Genomic DNA, 27,788 nt, shown 5'->3' on the forward strand with positions numbered 1-27,788 from the left:
AAGATTCCACTACATACCTATTAGAGTGGCTACAATTACAAAAGACCATACTAAATGTTGGGAGGGATGTGGAGTAACTGGAATTCTCACACACTGCTAGTGGAAATGTCAAATGAAGCACACACTTTGGAAAACATTTTGGCAGCTTCTTAGAAAGTAAAGTTAAACTACACCTACTATATGATAAATCCATTCCATTTTTAGGTATTTTACCTGAGAGAAATGAACGCATATATCCATACAAAGATTTATACATGGATATTCTCAGCAGCTTTATCTGTGATGGTCAAAAGCTGGAAGCAAAACAATAGCCAACATGGGTAAGTAAACATGCGTATCACTATAATGAAACAGTACTCAGCAATAAAAGGAATGAACTATGAATACATTTAAAAACCCAGATGGATCTCAGAATAACTGTGCTGATTTAAAGAAGCCAGACCCCCCAAAAAAGTACACAACGTTTGATTACAAAGAGGCAGGAGCGAACTTTTAAGGATGGTGCATGTGGTATAATAAAAAATATATTTAGTTTTTGTCTCTGGTTCCTGACACAGAGCTCCAAAAACGCTTGAAATTTCCTGAGAGGAGTGTCTTTTATTCCTAAGGAGCCCTTTTCAACCATACCTGAGTTTATGCTAATGAGCTGACTCTTGGTGGGCTTCCAGATAGCTCAATATGGGGGCTTGTTGCCAGAGGAAGCAAAAGTATGACTAGAGGGTTAAGACTTTCACCCTTATCCCCTGACCTCAGGGAGGCTGGGGATTGAGTTCTGTCACCAACACCCAACGCTTTCTGCAATCAAGCCTACTTTGCTTAAAAACTCTTGAAGAGTTTGGAGAGCTTTCAGGTGAACACATCATGAGATGGGAAGGTGGTGCACTCAGAGAGGGCACAGAAGCCCTGCTCTCTACCCCTCCCTGCAAGACCCTGCACCATGTACCTCTTCCATTTTGCTATTTCTGAGTTGCATCTTTCATAATAAAATTAATCATAAGGATAGCATTTTCCTGAGTTCTGTGAGTCGTTCTAGTGACACAGCACACCGGAGAGGATGGTCATGGGAGCCCGTGAATTTGTGGTCAGCCAGGCAGAAGTATGGGAGACTGGGAACTCCATTCCTAGCTGGCATCTGAATTGGGGCAGTCTTGTGGGAATGAGCCCTTAACCTAGCAGTGGAGAGGGATCTCTGCTAACTTAAGGTGGTGTCAAAATCAAATTGAATTGTAGAACGCCCAGCTGGTAAGACAATTGAGACGTTCATTATCTGAATTTTGGTAATGGTTTTGCCAATGTAGACAAACTCACCAAACTGTGCACTTGTAATATGTTGTTTATCTTAGGTTAATTACACCTCAATAAGCTGTTTGTTTTTGTTTTTTGTTTTTTTGTTTTCAGACGCAGTATCACTCTGTCGCCAGGCTGGAGTGCAGTGGCGCAATCTCAGCTCACGGCAACCTCCACCTCCCGACTTCAAGTGATTCTCCTCCCTCAGCCTCTCGAGTAGCTCGGACTACAGGTGCCTACCACCACGCCCGGCTGATTTTTTTGTATTTTTAGTAAAGAGAAGGTTTCAACATGTTGACCAGGATAGTCTCAATCTCTTGACCTTATGATCCATCCGCCTCGGCCTTCCAAAGTGCTGGGATTACAGGCATGAGCCACCGCGCCCGGCCTGTTTGTTTTAATTGCACCATTGGGATGCAGTAAGTAAAACCCTGAGTGTGGGGAAACTACACAACAAAATGACCTGGTATCTTTAACAAAAAGTCTCAAGAGAAAATAATGATAGCAGAGGAATGTATAGGTCAAAAAAGAATCAAAAGAAATAACAATAACATAATGTATAGCCCTTATTAAAAACTCAATTCAAGTAAAACAGCATTCTTTAAAAAAAATAGAGAAATGAGAATATGCATTGACTATTTGATAATATTAAGGGAGCATTTTTTTCGTAGTGGCATTGTATTCCACTTTCACTTTTGTATTCTGAAAGAGTTTTTATCTTTCAGGAATGCATATAGAAATATTTAAAGATGAAATTATATATATACGATCTCTAGACATGCTTCAAAATAATCTAAAGAAAATAGGAGGTATAGATAAAACAAAATTAGCTATATATTTGATCTGCTTTGGCTGTGTTCCCATCCAAATCTCATCTTGAATTGTAGCTCCCATAATTCCCACATGTTGAGGGAGGGACCCAGTGGGAGGTCATTGAATCATGGAGTCGGATCTTTCCCATGCTGTTTTCATGATAGTGAATTAGTCTCACGAGATCTGATGGTTTTACAAAGGGGAGTTCCCCTGCACACACTCTCTTGCCTGCTGCCATGTAAGACATGCGTTTGCACCTCCTTCACCTTCCACCATGATTGTGAGGCCTCCCCAGCCATGTGGAACTGTGAGTCCATCAAACCTCTTTCGTTTATAAATTATCCAGTCTCAGGTATGTCTTTATTAGCAGTGTGAGAACAGACTAATACAGTATTAATAACTGAGAAAGCCGAGGGATGGCTGTATCAATTTCATACTCCTATTCTCTCCTTCTGTGCATGTTTAAAATTTTCATTATACAGAGTTTTAAAGCATCAAATTCTGGCCTCCAGAGTCCAGGATTATTACTTTTATACTCCTCACCAAAATAAGAGTTACGTATATCATACACTGTATACTGCTTGGAGGCATAATGACTTGTGTTAATTTAATACCAACTGGCTGGAAATATACCAGCCCTACCTGTCATGGCCTACTGGGGTCCTGATACATAAATCCATGGTAAGCATAATAAATATTGTATTATAATTTTAATTTTTTTCTACTACAAAAGTGGTTAAAAGACCAGCCACCAGACATCTGCTCCCTATGGGCCAAGAACAGGTGGGCTAGGTTGTACGTCAACACCTTACTAGTAGAGAAACTACAGTGTTTAGGACACTGCTAGATAACCTCACATTATTGAAATCCTACATATTCTGAGGTTTAATTATGTTTTATTCTAATGTCCAAAATAAAATGCATTTAAGCAAATATTTTAATTAACAGGTAACATATTGCCCAGAAAAACTAGTAGCACATAATAAGGTAGTCGTAAAGGTTGAACAAGTTTGTAAGAGAGTGCTTTCTAAACTATAATCAGTGAGTGGGCTTGCTGGCTCTATAATCTCAGCTCTTCAGGAGGTTAAGGCAGAAGCATCACTTCAGGCCAGGAGTCCAAGAACTGCCTGGGCAACATAGCGAGAACCGCTCTCTACACAAAAAATTAAACAGCCAGCCAAGATGGTGGCATGAACCTGTAGTCTCAGTTACTCAGGAGGCTGAGGTAGAATTACTTGAGCCCAGGGGTTTGAGGCTGCAGTGAGCTATGATCTCACCACTGCACTCCAGCCTGGGCGACAGACCTTGTCTCAAAAAAAAAAAATTAATAAACTATAAGCAGCACACAAATGAGAATTGTTACTATTACTGACCACCAAGAAAACCAAAAGATTCTTTTTAATGACCACACAATCATATCAAGATTCTGTTCCCCTATATATATAAAGAAACTACTTTCTTTATATGTAGTTACTAAGTATTTTCCACAAACCACTCAACAAGCACACAGAATAGAGCTCTGTTATCCAAAGTCACAATAAAAACTTGACCACTAGATTTAAAATCACCAAACTCCGCCAGGATTCTGATGTAGTCTGTAAAATAATCTTAAATAGTTTAATGTCAACTCTTCCAGTTTCCTCAGTTTCTTATGTCTTTTACAGGAAAGTCTCATATAATTTGCATAGCATTAAACAATTCAGCACAGGACAATCTATGCTCAGATAACAATCCAATCAGGCTAACTACAAATTTATTTTGTGCTTTTCCTACAATATTTTGATAATCCACATTCTGTTTTAATGTTTTTTTCTTTGCAATATAACTAGATATTAAGGTGACATTAAATATACTTGAATTTCACTGGCCCACAAACAGTCATCAGATACAAAAATCATCCCCAAACAGACACCAGCAGAATGATAAATAAATTTATGGGGTCCTCAGTTTACCTAATTAAAGAGACTGAACCTTTATACTCGAAACAATCCCTTTAAATTAGTTAAAACAGGCAGGGCGTGGTGGCTCACACCTGTAATCCCAGCACTTTGAGAGGCCGAGGCAGGTGGATCACTTGAGCTCAGGAGTTTGAGACCAGCCTGGGCAACATGGTGAAACTCCACTGTATTAGTCCATTTTCACACTGCTGGTAAAGATATACCCGAGACTGGGTAATTTATCCAGGAGAAAGGGTTTAACTGGACTTACAGTTCCATGTGGCTGGGGAGGCCTCACAATCATGGTGGAAGGCAAAACGTACGTCTTACATAGCAGCAGGCAAAAGAGAGAATGAGAACCAAGTGAAACGGGTTTCCCCTTATCAAACCATCAGATCTCGTGAGACTTACTCATTGCCACGAGAACAGTGTGGGAGAAACTGCCCCGTGATTCAATTATTTCCCACCAGGTCCCTCCCACCACAAGTGGGAATTATGGGAGTACAATTCAAGCTGAGATTTGGGTGGTGACACAGCCCAACCATATCACCCATCTCTACCAAAACTATAAAAAAATTACCCAGGCATGGTGGTACGTGTCTGTGGTCCCAGCTACTTGGGAGGCTGAGGTGGGAGGATTGCTTAAGCCTAGGAGGCAGAGGCTGCAGTGAGACAAGATCGCGCCACTGCACTCCAGCCTGGGTGACAGAGCAAGACTCTGCCTCAAAAAATAAAAAATAAAAATAAAATAAATTAGTTATAAGAATCATTTCAGAATCCATTTGCCTTTTCATCAAAATCCTTTAAATCAGGAATAATACAGAGGAGACTATGTTCTAGGGCTGTGGCGTTATTAGAGGACTGAGACTGGGGTCAGGGAGCCTCATGCAGGGAGGGTTGCAGCCTCCTTGTTTCCAAGAGTAATTTTTCTAAAATATAAATCGGACCATGTAATCATCTCATTTAAAAGACTGCAAGGGCTGCTGGGCATGGTGGCTCACACCTGTAATCCTAGCACTTTGGGAGGCCGAGGCAGGGGGATCACCTGAGGTCAGGAATTCCAGACCAGCCTGGCTGACATGGTGAAACCCCGTCACTACTAAAAATACAAAAATTAGCTGGGCATGGTGGTGGGCACCTGTAATCCCAGCTACTCAGGAGGTTGAGGCAGGAGAATTGCTTGAACATGGGAGGTGGAGGTTGCAGTGAGCTGAGATTATGCCATGCACTCCAGCCTGAATCAGACTCCATCTCAAAAAAAAAAAAAAAAAGATTGCAAGGGCCTCTCGCTTTGCCCAGCGTCCAAACCCCTTAGGGTACTGCAGGGAGCATTTTCAAGGAGGCTGCCTCAACCAGGTCTTGCTGTTGTCCTTCTCACACTGCAGCCACACTTGACTTTTTCATTTTTCATGAAAGACACAGGCTCTTCCAGCTCCATCACTCTGTAAATACCATTCCCTCTAATGCCCTTTCCTTTTCACATGAAAATCTCCTACTCATCCTCCATGACCCAGTTCAGGGGTCACCAACACTATGCAGCCCTCTCCAACTCTGCAGAGGTGAGCCCTCCCACCTCTGTTCCTACTGCTTGCTGTACATCACTGCTGTATCATTTCCCACGATGGACAGTCATGATTTTCTTTTTAATTTATCTTTTAACATTTATGGGTACACAGTAGGTAGATATATTTATGGGGACATGAAATATTTTGGTATAGACATGCAATGTGAAATAAGCACATCATGAAGAATGGAGTATCCAACCCCTCCAGCATTTCTCCTCTGAGTTACAAATTATCCAATTATACTCTTTAAGTTATTTTAAAATGTACAATTAAGTTATTATGGACTATAGTCACTCTGTTGTGTTATTGCACAGCAGGTCTTATTCACTCTTTCTAACTGTTAATGATAGAAGTCCCTGTGTCGCTCACCACCCTTAAAGAGACATCAGCAATCATTCTAGTACTCAATCCCCCACCTTCAACACTGTTGCATACCAAAGGACTCAACATGTCACTGCGAAATGTCCACAAAGGAGTGAAAGAGCATCATCTTTCTAAATAAACTACACAATGATACAAGCATATTCACGTCAGTTAATATTTGCTAAGGATCTGTTATGGGTCTGGAAGTATTCTGGCCACAAGAATATAGAAAGATGAGTAAGACTAATTCATTTATACTAAATCTGTACCCACCAACACCATGGAGCCTTCCCCAACCCTTCAAGAATGGTTTCTACAATTAAGAGTGTATATAGCAAGATAATAAAAAGGGGGCTCTAGAAAATGTGGTGCCCTACCAAAAATGATATTCCTATTTAACCTTAACTTTTTTCAGATTCTACACCCTTGAAGTTGCTATAACCTTTATGTGATGACCCAGGATTGCAACTGACATCACCGGAATACGTTTTGGCTAAAATCGCTTTTCTGCCTCTTTAAACAGCTTGCACCAAGGGAGCCCAAACAAATGAAAAAGTCGCCCACAGCAGGTTTTCACTCCTAAACAACTCATAAATGATAGTGGAACAAAGAGCAACAACTTTATGATTAATATAAACTAAAAGCTTAGTAAGTGTAAACTTTAAAACTTTGTAATTAATGTAAACTAAAGCCTCTCCCAAGTCTTTGCATCTAGTTCATAGCTTGCCTGTGTGTGTATGTGTATAATTATCTCACATGACATAATTATATATATGAGGTCAGTTGAACTCTGTTCAGCTTTAGAGTTGATAATTGGTAATTGATAATAAATAGTTTTAATTAATGGATAGCATGGTAACCATTACACTCTTCTACCTATCAGTAACAGAAACCTTCCCACTTCAAAAATGAGCAGGGCAGATGGCCAACCAGATTCACGTCACATTTCTCAACCTCTATTGCGGTTACATAGTCACATGTCCTAGCACCCGCCAATGGAATGTGAGTGAAACATGCTACTTCCAGTTCACTTCCTTAAAAGGAACTTGTGCACTCCACTTCCTCCTGAGTGGGAAACAACCATAACACGAGGCCTGGCCGAGAGGTGAAGGCCCTATAGGGAGGCAGGCGGAGCTGTTCTACGAGCCCAGGATGAGGGATAGCTGTGGGCTGCAAAACTCAGTCCCCTCCCTAGTCAGTTCTGAATAACTCCAGGCCAGTGGTTCTCAACTTTACCTAGACTTTAGGATTACCTGGGAAGAATTCTAAAAATCTTGGTGCCTGGTCCTCTCCAGGGAGAGTCTGATGTAATTGGTCTGTGGTGTGGCCTGGGCTTGGGGGCCATCACATTTTGGGGTCTCTTGGTTACAACAGCTTAAGCCATGTTTTCATTAATAAAGACGGCCTTTCCATTCACGTGACCAGGCACAGGGTTTCCCTGTATCTAAGTTTCTCAAATCATCTTGACTAAAAAAGAAAATACAAGGCCAGTGGATACCTGAACCTGCAGATAGTATAGAATCCTATATTTACTGTTTTTTCTTATACATACACATCTATGATAAAGATAAATTTATCAGTTAGGCACAGTAAGGGATCAACAATAACTGCTAATAGAACAATTATAGCAATATAATTTCACAGTTCACAGTTTCATGGACAGAACATTCTTACTTCTTAGAAACCTCCACATATGATTTATTCTGTTCTCTTACATTGAGAATGTTCACCTTTTCACTGAGTCAGTACTTTGCAGCTTCCCTTTGGCATATCTGAACTGCCAGCATTGCTACTCACGAGCTTTGGGGCTATCATTAAATAAAATAAAGGTTACAAAGGATCTGATACCTAAGCCAGGTACTAAGGGACTCACAGGGCAGTAGCATCTACACTGAGGATTCTTTGAACAAAGAATCACATTCCAGACAGAATGGTGCAAGATTTCATCTTTCTAGTCAAAATGGCATACAAGTTAAAACTTAGCAATTATCTATTTCTGGAATTTTCCATTTAATATTTTCAGGCCTCGATTGACTTCGGACAACTGAAACTGCTAAAAGCAAAACCACAGATAATGGGGGAACTACCACATGGCTATAAGCAGAGCTTTCAAAGCCACTTTTCAAAACAAATCATAGTCTTCCAGAAAAAGTACTCCCAAAGATTTTAGGCATTTACTCCCACCTCCCTACTTCTGCCCCCAGTTGATTCTAGTTTCATATTTGCATATTTCCTTACTCATTAATAAATCATTAGCTTTTCTCTAGTACTAATTTTTCTCACATAAGCTGCCATAGCATTGTTTAGAGAAAACTATCTTTCATAGTTTATAAAAGCTATAATGCCAAATCTGTCCAAATTTGGAGTTGAAATATGATATTATAACCTATACAATATTTTTGTACATTCGAATGAATTCAAGAATTTCTGATCTTGCACCATTTGAAGAATCAAATCTTTGCCACAGCTCTCTCTAAAGAGTCAAATACTTGGTATATTAGCTATGTCTAATATAGGCTATTAAATACATAGACTCATTGGGAGGAAAAGGAAAAGACAACTCATCTGTTCATTCACCCATTCGCTCATTCAAAAGATAGGTGCTGCATCCTTACCCTGAGCCAGGCACTGAGTCTGACCCTCAGAATACACCGTGAACCCCACTCATCCCCTGCCTTCAAGGAGCCCATGTCCTGAGGGGGTGACAGGAGAGGACACAGACAGTCCCAACACAGTGTGACCGGTCAGCCTCCACAGGGGCAACTGCAGAGTGCCCCAGAACCCAGTTCACTACAGCTCAGCGACAGAATCTAAGGGACCGCAGGCAAGGCTGAAGTGAGAGAAACCAAGGGGACCTCTCAGGAAGAATCGTGTAAGTCCTGTTAGCCTGCCCCAAATAACCTTATCGAACAGACAATGGATGACAGTATCTAAGAAAAAAAAATACACAGAAAAATGCCAGGCCACAAATAGCCTCCACTTTCGGACTGACTTATTTTTGTAGCCATGTGAGAAGAATTCCTAAATTACCACCCATGAAATCAACGTCCATCTTTCTGTGGCATTTTTAAAGCAAACTCTTCCTTCCCAATGACTGAGAGATGAAATTACCACTAGCAAAGAGGTGACTCATTTGATACAAATTGCCTTACTTCCTGGACACCCACAGTCCAGGCCTCCTACCCCCTCTCTTCCCTAGGACAAGAGCCAGTCAGGAATTTTAGTAAGCATGCACTGTCTAAGCAGATAAGACTTACAAACTAAAACATGCTCCACAGAAGGTCATGCAATGTAATTTTTCCGCCTGTCTTTTAATTTGGATTCTGAGATCTCTGTCACATGCCAACTTTTCATTCATGTCCTTGTATCCATTCATCTCCTCCTTTGTGGTTTCCAGGTTTGGGGTTTGCTTAGGAAAGCCCAGAGTATCTGTACTCCACAATAAGAATATATTCCCTTTTTGTATTTTTAGCTTTTTTATTATCTCATTAAATACCCTGGAATTTATTTTTGTGTATAACGTGGAGGAATTATGGCTTTATTTGATAGATAGCTACCACACATCACTCTTCCTCCTCCACTCGAAATGCCACCTGTATTTAACATAAACCAAACTGATGTGTACACATCTATGCATGAATATTTACACTGTTTTAGTTGCTAGAGGAATGTTTTATATTAGAGCAGATCTCCATTGTTTTACTTTTCCAAAATTGTATTGGTTATTTTTGCCCATTTTTTCTTCAGATGAATGAGCACTGGCTTGTGAGTTTCTTTAAAATTCTCATTTGGAATGATTCTCTTTTGAATTTTGGTCTTGAATTTACAGATTAATTTGTAGAGACCTGACATCTTCACAATGTCGAGTTTTCCTGTCTAGAAATACGTTACAGCTCTCAATTCACTCAGACTTTTTTAAATTTTTCTCTTAATAAACTTTATTCTTCACACTGGTCCTGTTGGTAATTACTTAGTGAGGCCCGGTTTAGAGCAACACACTCTTTTTTTGAGACAGGATATTGCTCTGTCACCGGACTGGAGTGCAGTGGCGCAATCTCGGCTCACTGCAACCTCCGCCACCTGGGTTCAAGTGATTCTCTTGCCTCAGCCTCCTGAGTAGCTGGGATTACAGGTGCCCACCACCACGCCTGCCTAATTTTTGTATTTTTAGTAGAGACGGGGATTCACCACGTCGGCCAGGCTGGTCTCGAACTCCTGACCTCAGGTGATCCATCCGCCTCGGCCTCCCAAAGTGCTGGGATTACAGGCATGATAAGCCACCGCACCCAGCCATGAAACACTTATTTATTTTAAAATGATTATTCTGAAATGTTTTCACAAATTAATATTCAAGTAATTTAAAAATAGAAAGCTGTTAACATAATTTTAATAAGAGAGACTTACATTGCAAGGTTTCATTAGGCATGGATAGTATGCTTAGAGGTAGATTATCTTAAAGAGCATGGGTTATTTTTTTTTTCTGCTAAATTTAAACATCAGAGCCGTTATTTAATAGATACCCATCATCTGAATGAAGTCAGTGAAGTCTTTCGCACTCAGGAAGTAAACAGATCATCGTTTTCTAAAGTATGATCTCTTACTGTGCTTTCTCCTTTCAATAGCCTTCTTGCATTTTTTTTCTCATCCTTCTATAGCAAGCCTTCAGGTCAAGAAGTTGTAAATCTGTCCACTCTGGTTGGATTAGTCGGGACTCTTAGGTTGCAAATGAGCCTCTTAAAACTCTACCTGCATCTTTGGAATCAGTGTCACAGAGCCTCTTTTTGAGTCATTTAATGCAGTTTCCAAAAAACACATCATCCTCCCGTCAATCTAAGTTGTTTGAGATGCAGTACATTTTGCATCTGTGTATGATGCTGTCATAGAAATTATATAGTACATCTTAAGTCACCAGTGCTATTAAACATGACATTGGGAAAACTGAGGCTTCCATTAGCCCTGCAGGGACACAGTTGTGATCTTCACATCTAGCCATCTTCTCTACTGTTTTGAAAAATTATTGCAAAAGTTTGCAAACATGCAAAAGGATATAATATGGTGAACACCTAGACCCATCACTCAGCACCTCATTGAAGTTACAAAGATTGTAATCTGCTACTTTTCCCTACCCCACCCTCCATTTTTTTTCTTTTACTTTTCTCTTTTTTTGAGACAGAGTCGCACTCTGTTGCTCAAATTAGAGTGCAGGAGTGCAATCTCAGCTCACTTCAGCCTCACTCTCCTGGGCTCAAGTGATCCTCCCCCCTCAGCCTCCCAAGTAGCTAGGACTACAGGTGTGTGCCACCATGCCCAACTAATTTTTGTAGACATGAGGTTTTGGTGTGTTGCCCAAGCTGGTCTTGAACTCCTGGTTCAACTGATCCACCTGCCTTGGCCACCCAAAGTGCTGGAATTACAGGCATGGGCCACTCCACCCGACTTATCCCACCTTTATTTTTTAAAGCATTTTAAAACAAATCTCAGCCAGGCACAGTGGCTCATCTGAGGATCACCTGAGGTCAGGAGTTCAAGACCATCCAGGCCAACATGATGAAACCACGCCTCTACTAAATACAAAAAATTAGCTGGGCATGGTGGCAGTTGCCTGTAATCCCAGCTAGTTGGGAGGCTGAGGCAGGAGAATTGCTTGAACTCGGGAGGCGGAGGTTGCAGTGACCCAAGATTGTGCCATTGCACTCCAGCCTGGGCAACAAGAGCAAAATTCCATCTCAATCAATCAATCAATCAATAACAAGTCTCAGAACACATGTCGTTTTAGCCTATTTCAGTTTGCATTTCTAAAAATTATGGATAATTTTCTCATATAAACACAGTCTATTATCACTTCCCAACTTCCCCTTCGAATTAATAATTCCCGAAGATCCAATGCCCAGTCTCTAACCACATTTCCATGACTCAAGTGTCTTTTGTATAGCTGGTGGGTTTCAATCCGGATCTAATCAAGATCCACACATGCATCTGATAGTGCCATCTCTTAAATCTCTTCTCATCGAGAGCACCTGACTGTCCCCACCCCTGACCTTTATCTGCAGTGACCCCCTGAGGAAGCCGAGGAAGCCATCACGGGGGATGCCCTTTCTGTCTGTTGCTTCCTTATAAGGTCTTTCATTGTTCCTCTCTCTCCATATTTCCTATAAACTGAAAGTTACCTCAAAAGGCTTGATCATATTCAAGTCCATCATTTGGGGGCAGGAATACTTTTGAGATGGTTTTGGTACTTATATTGCCTCACATTAGGGGACACAGTTATTTCATCCTAGTGATGCAAAATTTACTTAGAAAATTCAATTGGTGATAGTCTGATCTCTCCATCTGAAGTTCCCCATCAGTCTTTCATTTAGTGATATCATACATTGATGATCTTTGCCTAAATCAATATTTTCATTAAGAATTGCAAAATGGGGATTTTTTTTTTTATTTCACCATTCCTTCCACATTAATTTGCTGCCATTCTTCTGTAAAGAAGTCCCCTCGGCCAGGCTCGGTGGCTCACTCCTGTAATACCAACACTTTGGGAGGCTGAGGCGGGCGGATCACGAGGTCAGGAGATCGAGACCATCCTGGCTAACACGGTGAAACCCCGTTTCTACTAAAAATACAAAAAATTAGCTGGGCGGGGTTGCGGGTGCCTGTAGTCCCAGCTACTCAGGAGGCTGAGGCAGGAGAATGGCATGAACCCGGGACATGGAGCTTGCAGTGAGCTGAGATCATGCCACTACACTCCAGCCTGGGGGACAGAGTGAGACTCCATCTCAAAAAAAAAATAATAAAAATAAAAAAAGAAGTCCCCTCATTCATTGGTTGGGCACAGTGGCACAAGCCTGCAATCCCAACTTTTTGAGAGGCCGCAGTGAACAGATCATTGAGCCCAGGAATCCTTGACCAGTCTTGGCAACGTGGCGAAACCCCATACCTACCAAAAAAAAAAAAAAAACATGGTAGCGTGTGCCCGTAGTCCCAGCTACGTGGGAGGATCAGTTAAGCCCAGCAGGTTGAGCCTGAAGTGAGCTGTGATCACACCACTGCCGTACTCCAGCCTGGGTGACAGAGCGAGAGCCTGTCGCAAAGAAAAAAAAAAACAAAATTCCTGTCCCACCACTCCAACCATCAACTAGGGTTCTGAATACCCTAAGAAGCAGTTTTTACAGCAAAGGCAGGATAAATGCTTAATTCTTTACCTTTTCAATTGCCACTATTCAGAGACAGAGTAGGTGCCTTGGTTCTACTGCTGGTGGTGATCAATGAGGTGTTCTCTTCTGTCTTGTTTGGGGATCTCTTGGGGATAGCATGAGTATCTTAGTTTGTTATTGCAGCCATAATAAATTACCACAAACCTGGTGGCTTAAATCAAGCAGAAATTGACTCTCTTACAGATCTGCAGGTCAGAGGTCTGAAATGGGCCTCCTTGGGCTAAGGTGGGTCAGAGTGTCAGTAGGGCTGCGGTCTCACATGGAGGCTGTAAGGGACAGGCCATTTCCTTGCCTTTGCCAGATTCTACAGGCTGCCCACATTCCTCGGTCCATGGCCCCTTCCTCCTTCCTCAAAAGGCCAGCAGTGGCTGGTTGACTCATTCTCATGTTGCATCGCTCTGACACCAACTCTCCGCCTCCCTCGCAGTAACACTAGGGCCCACCTAGATCATCCAGGATAATCTCTTTATCTTAAACTCAGCACCTTAGCTGCTGTGATGCCACCTACACCCCAATGCCCCCTTGTCATATAACATAACATGTTCATAGGTTCTGGGGATTAAGATGTGGATATTTCAGGGGGCATCATTCTGCCCATGCCCACCACAGGGGGTTTGTATCAGTCATATTCTTTTGATGTTCAGGGTGTCTCACTTTTAGCCAGTGGAAACCCCTTCTTCTGGCCTCAGAGTTAGTTAGGGATGGTGCCCACCACATTTCTTGGATGGCTCCTTTGTTTTCTGACACAACTGATAACAGAGGGTCCAGGCTCATCTCGCCCACACCTGGAGTCAGGCGCAGGTGTATGGGGTGCCTACGTGATGGAAATGCAACTGCTTCTTTGATTTTTTTAAAGACTGGGGATGATAAGTACACATATTTGAAAAAAAAATCATGAATTTCAAATAACTTTCCAATTCAAAACTGATCTTACAGAATTTTTATTTAACTCTTGTACTCATGTGGCTCTTCATTTACACTTAAATTCTTGGTTCTAACCAAAAACAATATTGTTCTTTTTTGTTTTACCCAACTATATATATGAAATAATTGTTTATATGAAATAATTTCAAACTAAAAATAATATTACTCTTAACAGTAAAGCTTCTGAATAAAATTAGAATTTCTTTGCAGCTCTACGTAGAGGAGACTATGCCCATACCTTACTGATTTCTAGGCGTCCATCTTAGAGAAAGGCTCACACATAGACCCAAAGGCACCTGTGTAAGAACATTCACTGCAATTGCTCTTGGGCTTATGCCACAGGGTTAAGTAGATCAGAGTTCTGACATCTCATGCAGCGATTCCAAACACTGAACAGATCTATATACTGCTGACGAGGAAAAGCTCCACGCGCATTACTAGGTGAAGAAGGCAAAAGCCGTAAGTGGATTTACTAATGTGTTCCTGACAAATACAACTCTGTCCCAAGCTGAGCTCAACAACCTTTCTGGGTAGGGGTTAGATATGCAACCTGCTCCATTAATTTTCCATCACAATTTAGAATGAACTGCTAATGACTGCCAAGTTTAACATTAAAAATCCTTTACAGTCCAGGCACAGTGGCTCACACCTCTAATCCCAACACTTTGGGAGGCTAAGGCAGTTGAATCACTTGAGGCCAGGAGTTCGAGACCAGCCTGGGCAATGTGGCAAAACCCTGTCTCTACAAAAAGTACAAAAATATTAGCCAGGCATGGTGGAGCACATCTGTAGTCCCAGCTACTCAGGAGGCTGAGGCAGGAGAATCAGTTGAACCTGGGAGGCGGAGGTTACAGTGAGCCGAGATCACACCACTGCACTCCAGCCTGGGCAAGAGAGCGAGACTGTCTCAAAAAAAAAAAAAAAAAATCCTTTATTTCTAGAGTAACTGACAAATGTGTTCAAGTCAGGGATACTCATTTACCAACTGGCAGGCATGGAGATGAATTTTAATTAAGAATGCACCTAAAATCACAAAAAGATGTTTGGGATAAGAAAACATTAAGAACTCATGACATGTAGCTTTTCTCCAGTTATAACTTTGCCATCATTATTAATAACAATCTTATTACTTAACATGGAATCTATGACATCTTTTCTTCTAGGGAATTATTAATGTATTTATTATTACGTTAACGTGGCCAGTGAAATTATGCTACTGGAGCACTTCCTCAGACCTCTGCAGTGGATAATCTTTACTGAATGAATACAATGCATTTTCAAACTGTGTTACTAATGTCTGAAATTGACAGTGCTCCTCTACTCAAATCCATGAGCCCCCTCCTCATAAAATAAGATTCACCAGGAAAAAGACAGTCTGAAGGCTTTTCTGAAAATATGCTGAATTTGGAATCAGAAAACCTGGGTTTGAAGCTCAGCTGCACCATTTGTTATCAACGCGACCTTGAGCAATTAGCTTCTCCCTGAACCTGAATTTCCTTCTTCTAAACTAAGATGATGAGTATTATGAAGCCATTTCCAAGAATCTCTAAATAAAGAAAAAAGCTTGCTCTCTGAGAATAAAAACTTTAAATCAATACATAACACAAACGGCCGAGAAATGCCAAAGGTTTCTGGTCTAGGCAGCTTTGGCAGTGGTTTCATGAACCATAGTCTCAAATCCAGTGGAGGTGTGCCCACCAATTACGATGGGAAACATGAAAATACGGAAAGATGACTTGTCCCAAAGCCAGCGTAGTCAGGGATTTCAAGTACTGGACATCCAGCGTAAGCCACCCCTAGGAGGGGTGACTTGGTCCCAAGTAACCATCTGACTCATCCGACCATGGGTCTGTGCTCGCTACACCACCTTCTGATGGTCATTTTGCTTCCCACAAGGGCGACCCACGAGAGAGAGCTCCAGCCACACAGATGCTGGGCACGTAGGCTCCTGTGGGAGCCAGTGTTTAATGCAACGTAGCAAACTGGACATTCTAGCTATAGTGTAGCTTTTCAGATAAATCTGTGTAAGTGAGTTAGTGCCCTTTTGGGAGGGGGAGGCTCTCACTTAGTAGGATTCTCAAAAGGGTCTTTAATCTTAAAATAAGAACCAGAGGCCTATAGGAAGAGAATAATTTAGTCAGGCAGACTTGGCTGATTATGTGAGTTTCACAATAAGAGGCGGATGCTTAATACAGTGATACAATAAATTCTAGTTTCTGAGTCTGGAAGGCTGAAAGCCACTCCCTGCACCACAGTCAAGATACTAGTATCTAAGGAGAAAGCCAGCTGTCCTCAAATAGATAAAATATACCTCTCAATGTCTCCACATGGATGTATCTGGAGTAATTTTTTTCTTTTTAAAATTTCTACCTACTACCAAGCATAATTGTAAAAACTAAAAAGAGTTAATATATATAAAACTATAAAACACTATCTACAAATCTTAGTGGGGTTTTCTTAAACTCTAAATAAATGACTATCTACTGTGGGGTTTTCTTAAACTCTAAATAAATGACCATCTACTGTAATAAACACGAAATAAATGACCATCTACTGTCACTGGGTTTAATGAGCTAACCTGTATAACTACAGATCTACATGAGAAGTCCAGCAAGTTGGCCTCTCGCTAAGATCATTTCAATACTGACCCAATTCAAACCCTAGTTCTAGAGCATACGTTTCCTGAAAGTAAGGGAAAGAGGGTTGCGAAAGGATAGCACCACTGAGCACTTCAAACTTGCCCTGCTTTTTCTATCTGCTCCACCACCATCTATGCTACCCCAGCTAGTCATAACCATAGGCCATAACGCTTCACTTAGAACTCTCATCTCACAGGAAGGCGTTTCCACCCAAATAAGCTTTTCTTATAGAGTAGCCTGAATTTTTTAAAATAATTTGAAACATCAATCCAGCATCAAGCAGGTCACCTTACTTAAAGGACAGAAATGTGGAGAGTCAAGCTAGTTTTCTATGTGGAATTTAATAAGCCAGTCAACTAAATGATGAAACTCTAATAAATCCCTGTCCACAAAAACTCTGTTTTATTTATTGGAGGGATGAAGAGGAACAACAAAGTCACCAACATACATGTCCTCTCATTCATTGCTTAGAAACTGCTATTGTGCAATTTTTCTCTTCTATACTATTGGGATGTTTTGCATAAAAAACAAGCTTTTCTCCACTGCCACTGGAAACAAAACAGAAAGAAGCAGGTCCAAAATGGAACAAAAAAGATAGCACAGAAATTTTGCACGCTATTCTAGACTTACTGGTGATGACGATATTTATTGCATGATTCTCTTCCCAGTTACTGTGTCATAATATAAAAAAAGACAAAGAAAATTCACTTAAAAAGGTAGGACCATGTTAAAGATGTGTATTAAAGTCCCTTGACCTTACTTAGCCATTAGGATTCGTTCCTTTTTAAATAGAGAATAGACCCCACCACCACCACCAAATACCTCATATTTTTTTAAAAAGATGTTTCCAAAATACCATCATGGCCTTAGACATTCACAAAGAAAAATGAAAGTCTGCAATATTTAACAGCTGTGTAAATGCCATTCCATGCAACTTTTAGTTTTTGGTTTTATTTGTTTTTTTGTATTTTGAGACGAGACCTCACTCTGTCCGGCTGCAGTGCAGTGACATGATTTCAGCTGACTGCAACATCTGCTTCCTGGGCTCAAGAAACCCTCACACCTCAGCTTCCTGAGTCGCTGGAGCTGGGACCATAGGTGTGCACCACTATGTCTGGCTAATTTTCTGTATTTTTGGTAGAGACAGGGTTTCACCATGTTGCCCAGGCTGGTCTTGAACTCCTGAGCTCAAGCGATCCTCCTGCCTTGTCCTCCCAAAGTGCTGGGATTACAGGCGTGAGCCACCACACCTGGCCTCATTTTTAATTTAAACTTTTATCAAAGGCAATAAAGATACAAAAAATTTACAAGAAATACACCTGAAAATATAATCAGACATATCAGTATCTAAACAAGATAATAAAGATCAATGGACTGGCTTAATGACACAATGCACAAATACTAACAGCATATTATTCAAGAAAGTTTTACTGCTGACATTGAAGAAACTTGCTGTCTTCCCCAGCCAATGGGATTTTATGGGTTTGTTGTTGTTGTTGTTGTTTCATTGGTTGGTTCGTTTTTTTGTTTCTTTGTTTGAGATGGAGTTTCACTCTTGCCACCCAGGCTGGAGTGCAATAGCACGATCTCGGCTCACTGCAACCTCCACCTCCTGGGTTCAAACAATTCTCCTGCCTCAGCCTCCCGAGTAGCTGGGATTGTGGGCGCCTGCCATCATGCCCAGCTAATTTTTGTATTTTTAATAGAGACGGGGTTTCACCATGTTTGTCAGGCTGATCTTGAACTCCTGACCTCAGGTGATCCACCTGCCTCAGCCTCCCAAAGTACTGGGATTACAGCGATTTTATGTTTTTGACGATATGAAACATACCCCCTAATATCCTATGACCTTTTTCTGCATATTTAAAGCTCACTTTCTTCCTGAAATATTTTAGTCCATAATTATCTAAGAATTATACAGTGCCTAGTACCTACTTAGCAGTCAGCAATGGCAGCTGTTGTCATAATACACATGTAACCCATACCTGGCTTCCAAACTCTGATTAATGAAAATATTCATCCCCTAAGCAAACTGGTATAATGAATTTTAAATCATTCAAAGAACCAAATCCTAAAATGGAACTTCAGAGGGACTCAGCCACATATTTGAAATAGAATTTATTACTAGCTTTGCCATTACTAAATTAATTATGATAATTTTACAGATCTCTTTTTGGTCTTCATAAATTTTGATATCCTTACTCAGCTCAGTAATGTTCAGACTAATGAGCATAGATTACACACAGCAGTGTGCATTATGAGGAGTAAGTAAAGGAACTGGGGACAGCTTCTTATAAAAGGCATCTTGAGCTAGAGGAGCTGCCTCCAAATATTTGATGATCTGTCACATTTGAGAGGAACTAAACTTGTTTCTCACAACTGCAAAGGGATAAGAGATCAGTGCACAGAAGGTAATACAAGAGAGCTTTCTGATACAACAGTTTCAAAAGATGCTTATCAAAGATGCCTGTGGCTAGATATTAGAGAGGGAAGTCACTCATCAAAAAGCATAACTAGAATGGATGTCCCCCAAGACCTTTTCAAACATGAGATACTATAATCCTATGTTATTCATATGCAATCTGTTAATGTCTAAGAAAGACTGGAATGAATCACCTTATGCACAATACAATGAAGCCAGCTGCTTTTAGATCATGATTTTTAGTTCATTTTTCTGAAACAAAGACCTCTAAAGAATGAGTCAACTCTGCTAATTGCCTGGTTACACCTATTTAAGTAGCACGCTTGCAACTCTTAGGCACTGATACCACCACCCCAGAGCCTATGGGCTGGAGAGATGGACAGATGAAAGACAGAAAGGAAAGAAGAAAGGGAGGAAGGCAAGCAAGCAAGAAAGTGTGAGTGCGATGAGATACCATCTCACGCCAGTTAGAAAGGCGATCATTAAAAAAGTCAGGAAACAACAGGTGCTGGAAAGGATGTGGAGAAATAAGAACACTTTTACACTGTTGGTGGGACTGTAAACTAGTTCAACCATTGTGGAAGACAGTGTGGCGATTCCTCAAAGATCTAGAACTAGAAATACCATTTGACCCAGCGATTCCATTACTGGGTATGTATCCAAAGCATTATAAATTATGCTGCTATAAAGACACATGCACACGTATGTGTATTTTGGCACTATTTACAATAGCAAAGACTTGGAACCAACCCAAATGTCCATCAATGATAGACTGGATTAAGAAAATCTGGCACATATACACCATGGAATACTATGCAGCCATAAAAAAGGATGAGTTCATGTCCTTTATAGGGACATGGATGAAGCTGGAAACCATCATTCTAAGCAAACTAACACAGGAACAGAAAACCAAACACCACATGTTCTCACTCACAGGTGAGAATGGAACAATGAGAACACTTGGACACAGGGTGAGGAACATCACACACCAGGGCCTATCCTGGGGCGGGGGGAGGGGGGAGGGACAGCATTAGGAGATATACCTAATGTAAATGACAAGTTAATGGGTGCAGCACACCAACATGGCACATGTATACATATGTAACAAACCTGCTTGTTGTGCACATGTACCCTAAAACTTAAAGTATAATAAAAAAAAAAAGGTGTGAGTGAGGTATCATGTGTAGAAGGTTCTGGACACACAGTACCACAATAAGCAGCTAGAGGAGGAAAACTGAGAAATCTGGGCAATCAACCTACTTATGAGTCTAAGGCTCAACAATTGCTCTTCTCCATTCCAGCCAATCATCCAGCTTTTCAGAAGTCCTGCCTCCCAAACCCACTCCCTCCTCCCTCAGAGCACATGGTACCAGGGTCTCCTTGCAAGACTGCCTTAACATTCGCTATTATGTTGTACTTTTTTAAAGGTGTACTTGGATCTTATACTATACATAATCTCAACAACAATAACCCTATAGTATCAGTGTTTTTATCATTTCTTTTAATATTCCTTCTCATCTTCTTTTCTGAGTTACCCATGTCTGAAATTCAATATGGGTAATTTTTAATGTTTCCTATTATTTACAAATGTATTGCATAGACAGAAAATGCTCACAAGGCAGATTTTTATTGGGACATTATACAATCAGAAAGAAATAGATATTGTATTTTACTGATGGAGAAACTAAATACAGCAAATTTAAGTGACTTGCAGAGGTGCCATAGCAAGCTGCCAGTGGAATCAGATCCTTACGTCTGGCTTCTGATTTAGAACCTTCTCTTCTATGACAGTTTGGTAGGTAGTAGGGATGACACAGGAAAACCAGGGGCCCAGCAATGACAGTGGCCTTCTGGTGCACTAAGGATGAAGGTCTGGGCTGGCTATTTTCACATCGGCATCTTTTTCTGCTCCTGAAACTGCAGGAGAAGGAAATGGTGGCAAACAACAGTATAGGTCCAAGGCTGGATCAAGCTGACCTTTACCAACTACCAATCACAAAATATTTTACAAAATATGTTGCAAAAATATTTTCACTGCATTTGCCACGGGCTGTCTATATAGTGTCCTACATAGAAAGTATTCAAATATGTGTATGTTCTAGTGGAAGCAGAGAGGACCCAAAAGAAGGCTTCCAAAATTAGAAGAAACATTTACAGGATATGAAGAGCCATATTATTACTTATTCTGCATTTTAGGCCCATAGAGCAATCAAAAAGGGCCCAGGGGTTGTAACTTCTAATCAATGATAAAAATAGCAAGGGAAGAATAAAAAAGTAAGACATAGGAGAAGCAGAGGGGGGCCGGGATATCCAGTCCCATTTGCATGCAAATTACTTACCATACAAATGATTTTGCAATAATAGAGTAAAAGTTGCCAAATTAATCATTTCCATTTCCCCATTGCCAATGTCCAGAGAATAAATAAGAAGAGACAATGATAGCCATGCAGACAGCCTACATTTTCACCTACAGTGGTCCGCAGATATGTGACTGTATTAACAAAGGAAGATTATGTGAATGAGAAAGTGATTTTTATTGCAAATAAAGCCAAAAATATTGTTCTTCCCTTTTACTCTTTTTCCAGAAATGAAAATTTCAGGGGAGGGGACAGCTCAGGCTGCCCCTTTTTTAAATAAAAAGGAGACAGGGCAGCTCAGGTGGCCTCTTTTCTAAATAAAAAGACAGTAGAAATCCTGTTTTGAAGCTGGGGGGGTGGGACGGTGTATTACACAATTTCTCATTAACACCAGCAAGATTGCATGGCTTGTGTTAAACAGAATAGGCATTTAACCTTCAAGCTCATGGGAAATAAGGAACAAGCTGCTTATTCACTTAATCATAATTACCGTTTTTGCAGGTCCCAGAGGAATTCTCTATCAGTCTCTGAGGACTAGTAGCTGATCGGGAGAGTACGAAAAAGGATTTTTCCCCCAAATAAAAATGTATCACAGTTTCATCCATTCCTTGCAAAATAAGACGTGAGGGAGTTTGGTATTCGTTTTTGGTGGGGCAGCCCAGCAAGACCCTGCCTGGGCAGGGAAAGACCCCGAGCTGGGCGAAACCTGGGCGTCACTCCTGCCTCTCCCACTGTCAGGTGTCACCTGGGCTGAGCTCCTTACTTCCCTGAGTGTCTGCTCCTTCTGTTAAATGGAGCTAATGCAACTCACCTGGTAAAAGTATTGTGGGGACAAATGAACTAATTATGCCAACTGCCTGACGGAGGATGAGCTCTCAATTAAAGGTAGTTATTCCATTATTACATCATGGGCGTTAAACTTCTCTTTCCCTTGCCAGGGCTCCAGGGACCCTAGGGAGGCCAGGGGTCCTGCTAGCTATTTAATACTACTTTGCAAAAATTTTCTCCCATTCTGTAGGTTGCCTGTTCATTCTGATGATAGTTTCTTTTGCTGTGCAGAAGCTCTTTAGTTTAATGAGATCCCATTTGTCGATTTTGGCTTTTGTTGCCATTGCTTTTGGTGTTTTAGACATGAAGTCCTTGCCCACGCCTATGTCCTGAATGGTATTGCCTAGGTTTTCTTGTAGGATTTTAATGGTTTTAGGTCTACCAAACACCGCATGTTCTCACTCATAGGTGGGAATTGAACAATGAGAACTCATGGACACAGGAAGGGGAACATCACACTCCGGGGACTGTTGTGGGGTGGGGGGAGGGGGGAGGGACAGCATTAGGAGATACACCTAATGCTAAATGACGAGTTAATGGGTTCAGGAAATCAACATGGCACATGGATACATATGTAACAAACCTGCACATTGTGCACATGTACCCTAAAACCCTAAAGTATAATAAAAAAAAATAATAATAAAAAAATATTACTTTGCATTTCACTGCTCTGCTGGCCAGCCACTGAAAAAGACCTGCGCATCCCTTCCTCAAGCCTTGACACCTTCCTCTGATAGCTTCTATCCTTGTCCAAACACATGTTTGGCAAAGTCCAACTCAGCGTACTGGGGGAAACACTGTAAGAGGCTGTCTCTAAGAACACATTGCATGTAAAAGCTGGGACTGCTTGTACCCCAGAGAGATCTATGAGGCTCTCGATTCGAAGCATTTCACGATGCTCAGCTTTGACAGATTCTAGGTCCAAAACTGATTTCACAAGAACATCCATTTCTTTTCTTTTTTTTTTTTTTTTTTTTTGAGACGGAGTCTCGCTCTGTCGCCCAGGCTGGAGTGCAGTGGCGCGATCTCGGCTCACTGCAAGCTCCGCCTCCCGGGTTCACGCCATTCTCCTGCCTCAGCCTCCCGAGTAGCTGGGACTACAGGCGCCCGCTACCACGCCCAGCTAATTTTTTTGTATTTTTAGTAGAAACGGGGTTTCACCGTGTTAGCCAGGATGGTCTCGATCTCCTGACCTCCTGATCCGCCCACCTCAGCCTCCCAAAGTGCTGGAATTACAGGCGTGAGCCACCGCGCCCGGCCTCGGAACATCCATTTCTAAGAATTGACATCTACATGCACTCTTTGCATCTTCAAGTCACTGGCAAAGTTAACTCGGACCAAAAATGAAATAATAACTGTAAGGTCAGAACAAATTACGGTTTGAATTTGTACCTCAATGAAAAAGAAGCAAGAACACTACCGTTTCTTACACATAGAAATACTCCTATCAATAATAAGGAATACTTTCTTTCTGAAGGCTATTTGTGCTTTCAACACGGACTTTTCAGTTCAAAATTAGGCTATGAGCACAGGAGAGTGAAGACACAGAAAACTCTGCAGCCTAAACGGAGAGGAATATTTCAAGTTATCCACCAATCACTTACTGATTGGAGTTAAACAATTACCGAATAAACTCCATGTCCACTAAAGAAGAAAACTGGGCCACTTTTAAAGATCAATTACATGTGGTGGCTACACAAACAGAAAGATGCAAACTACCATATCACTATGGAGACTATGTTTAGATAGTTCTTCAAAGGTACTCACTAACAAATTATTGTAAAACACCAGACATCATGTGTTCTACGCATTATCCTATATTCTATATTCATTCTTTGTTATTATTCTATATTCTATGCATATAGAGTAATAAAAGTCATCCGAACGCTATTTGTTTGTCGTTAAATAAAATCTTCAAACAATTACACTTTAAAGCAAACATACTTCTTGGCTCAAATCTTTGTATTTCACACTAGTCTATAAGCTCCACGAAGGAAGGGGCTGTGGCTGGGTTTGTCATAGTATCCCTGTGCCTGGCTCATAGAAATGGCTCTACAACTATGTACTGAATTAATGTCATAAACGGTATCATAAATGTCCTTTAAGGACTGTCAGTGCTCCTAGAAAATTATAAAGAATCTTTAAAATGTTGTTTCAGACCTTCCTATCATATCGTATGAATACTTTGAAAGGACAAGCTTTGCAATAGGTGATCCAACATTCGCAATGTCCAGTAAATAGAAATGAGACTCCAGGGGAAAGATTAAGTTCACATTACTCAACCGCCTTCAATTATATGTGATTTCAAGCCATCTGAATTTCATTCTGTTTTTTTTTTTTTTAAAAAAAAGAGTAACAGAGTAATACAGCCTACAGTAAAAGTCGTCTGAATCACTCCAGGGCTTAAGATGTTGACCCTTTGTGGGCCTTTGCTTATGAATTAGACTTTACTTAAATAAAGGTATTTATTTTCCAACATGATGTAAAACAACTGGCCTGCACATCTAAATGCTCCTGTTTTAACTGGGCCTGCAAAGGAGTCTATGGGTCACAGTTTACCACTCCCAGTAGGCCCCATTATCAGCTACATTAGCTCAACAACATTTCAGTAAACTAAAGCAGCTATACCATTTGGACAGTCAGCTTTTCCAGGATTTGCACTCATTGGTTGGTTAACTGAATAAAGTGTCAGCATAACAAAATGTTTGCCTCTTGCCATCTCAGGGAAGCAAAATCTCCCCTAGACAGAATGCTCCATTTTCTGAGACTCTCCTGTAATAGGCAGGAAGCTGCAAACCCATTGTTTCATTTAAATTAGCTAGATATTTCGTTCTGATGCTCTTCTGTTTAAAACTGCGGAAAAGGCAAAGTAACTGAAATAAGGAAGCACAAAGAATAGTGACTGCAAATAATTTGCTGGAAATAAAAAAATCACTAGTGATAGACCAAAGGCAAATTAAAATGTATGCTTCTCATTCAGATACTAAAAATACAAATCTGAACATCTCTTTCAAGAATACCAAAAACTGGCAATCACATGGCTCGCTCTATAATGAAGCTGAAATAGAAACTTATCAGAAAACATTTGACCCGTATCCCTTTTACCAATAGTGTGAAGTCATACCAGCTATTGAAGTCATTAGGCTGAGGCATTTTAACACGCAATTAACTTTCTTACAGGATCTAGAAATTCCCCAACCCCCAACCTCCAAATCAAATAGGTAGGCTACTAACTGCCATCCTGTGGTAAAGAGAATTTTGCAAGATGTTTTACCTGATAATCTTAATGTAACAGAATCCTAGCACAGCACAAGGAGTGACTGTTACTATGTAAATAGCTACATTACAAAACTAAAGCTTAAGATAAGTAGAAAACAAATTAGAGTCTCAGGAGGAGGTTCCAATGGCCCAACTCGAGAGTCTATTTTAAAAAGAGCAACAGAATAACAATTACTGAAGAGCTGTTTCCTAAAATTACTCTCTAGTTGGTATTTCTCAATTTTCAAATGTCATGAGAAATATGCTGCCTGTCACTTACTCTGCCTTAAAAGAAAGCATTACCAAAGAATACCACTGAAAAACAAAGGCATTCATACAAGGAAGTGAACACCCTAAGTGCATAAGTACGTTCTTAAGAGGGACACTAAAAAAGCAGAAGTCAGATTAAGTTCCAAACACCAAGAAAAAAAAAAACTGAACAGAAGTTCCTAACTTTAGTAACATTATATGCTACCCCCCCAAAAAAAAAACTGCCCATGAGTTGAGATTTATCAATTTTATATATAGAAACCCTACATATTTAGGACTCCCTGCCTTTGGGTGGTGGAGAGACACTAGGAAAGGCAAGAGAAAAAAGGAATTAAGCCTTTTTCTACACCATGAGAAATGCACAGTTTTTTCGGTGAAATTTAGGTTTGATATAGGAGTTCTTGTTCTCTAAGTAAGTTTCCCATTTGCCGGAAATTTTAAGCAGCATTGATTTTTTCAGTTAGCTTCAGATATGCTACACTCTGGAATAGGGGTGTTAAACTCAGGACATTGCAGAAAGGTTTGCACTTTTCCCTCATTTTCACTACTTGGCATTGCCTATCAAAGAGTAGCACATCCTGCAAAACCAACAAGAGGCATGGGCTAAGGAGGAGAAGCAAGCCAAAATATCTAGCAAGCATGTCTTCATTTGCACAATTTAGCTTTTCACAACAAATAACAAGGGGACTGGTATTTTCTGTATCATAGGGCTCATAGATGACTTGTAAAAAAATCAGATGATGATCACTTAGCATTAGGTAACATTTAAGCAATCTTGGGCGCCTAACGCTTGAAGGACTGATGATTTCAAATGGACAATAACTTTGGTTTAGATTCCAATATTTTACAGAATTGCATGGTTTCAAATTCACCATAAACAAGATGCCTCTTTTGAGCATCAATTCCAAGAGCTATTTGGCATCAAGGAACCGCATTAGCTGTACAACTCATGATGGTGTTAATTAGGAAAGTAGCTAGAGAAAAAAAAATCCATCGCTGACGCTTTGATACACTATTTAAAACTCACTATTAACCTGACAAAGTTTTTTCTGGGGAAGTGCTAATGATATGAACTAGCAAAAAATTTTACTAGTTCCTTAATAATAAATCATTTGAGAGAAAATTGCAACTTGGTACGGACCTCACCGAGACCCTCGCCAATTCAATCGGGCCCTCCTTTGATAATTTAACAACAAATTCCTGTCTGGAATCACCCATTCAAGTGCCTTTTTAAGTGACTCCCGTTTCAATTTTTTAATAAAGTGCCACCAGTAGATCTGCAAGTTGAGGAAAGCAGCTCAGGTGACACACTTGACACCAAAAAGAATACTGAGTGGGTCAAAATCCTGCCTGGGCACAAAATAGAAGAGAAGCCGAAGAAGGTGACTAGACTTAATGGACTTCAAGAAGAGCAAGCACTGAAAACAGCAGTTTAACTACCTGGGACAATAAGCAACAAGCCTACAGTCCCCAGGTAAGCGGCCCAGAGGCAGCTGAGAGAATGGAGTTGGAAAGGGGGACCGCTAAGCCCGGGAAGGAGCGACCAGGATGGAGCGCAAAGGAGTGACAGGCAAGGAGCCAACGGGGACCACACCAATGCAACAGGAAGAACCACAGGGATGGGACAGGGCAGGACAGGGCAGGGCTGGGAGGGAGGGGGCGACAGGGATGGAGCTGGTCCAGCCAAGTCATAACCAGCCCCTGGCTGGGGCGCTCGCTGCGCGCAGGGCGCCGCGCCTGGCACTTTGGAGCGCTCTCTCCCGGGGTGCCCCCCACCGGCCATCCGATGCCCCATTTCAGAGACTGGAACAACGAGGCCGGCCCCGCATCGCCGGCTCCGCTGTGTCACCCGCCCCGGGGCAGCGGAGGCTTAGCGCCCGACCCTCCAGGAAGCAGGGGGTAGCTGGTGGCCGCAGG

At 41.1% G+C, this 27,788-nt stretch overlaps 1 protein-coding gene and 1 long non-coding RNA gene across 6 annotated transcripts in view; both read right to left on the minus strand.

Moving 5' to 3' along the window:
• Positions 1-27,788, minus strand: part of GRK3 (G protein-coupled receptor kinase 3) — a 170,485-nt gene that overhangs the window by 142,431 nt on the left and 266 nt on the right. The window lies entirely within an intron of this gene.
• Positions 1,371-27,788, minus strand: LOC134733538 (uncharacterized). The gene is made up of 2 exons (XR_010117123.1): positions 21,498-27,788; positions 1,371-21,075 (listed from the first exon to the last, which is right to left on the minus strand). It is a non-coding gene; the product is annotated as an uncharacterized lncRNA (long non-coding RNA).

The sequence above is a fragment of the Symphalangus syndactylus genome, chromosome 18, assembly GCF_028878055.3.
Source record: "Symphalangus syndactylus isolate Jambi chromosome 18, NHGRI_mSymSyn1-v2.1_pri, whole genome shotgun sequence".
Lineage (NCBI taxonomy): Eukaryota > Metazoa > Chordata > Mammalia > Primates > Hylobatidae > Symphalangus > Symphalangus syndactylus.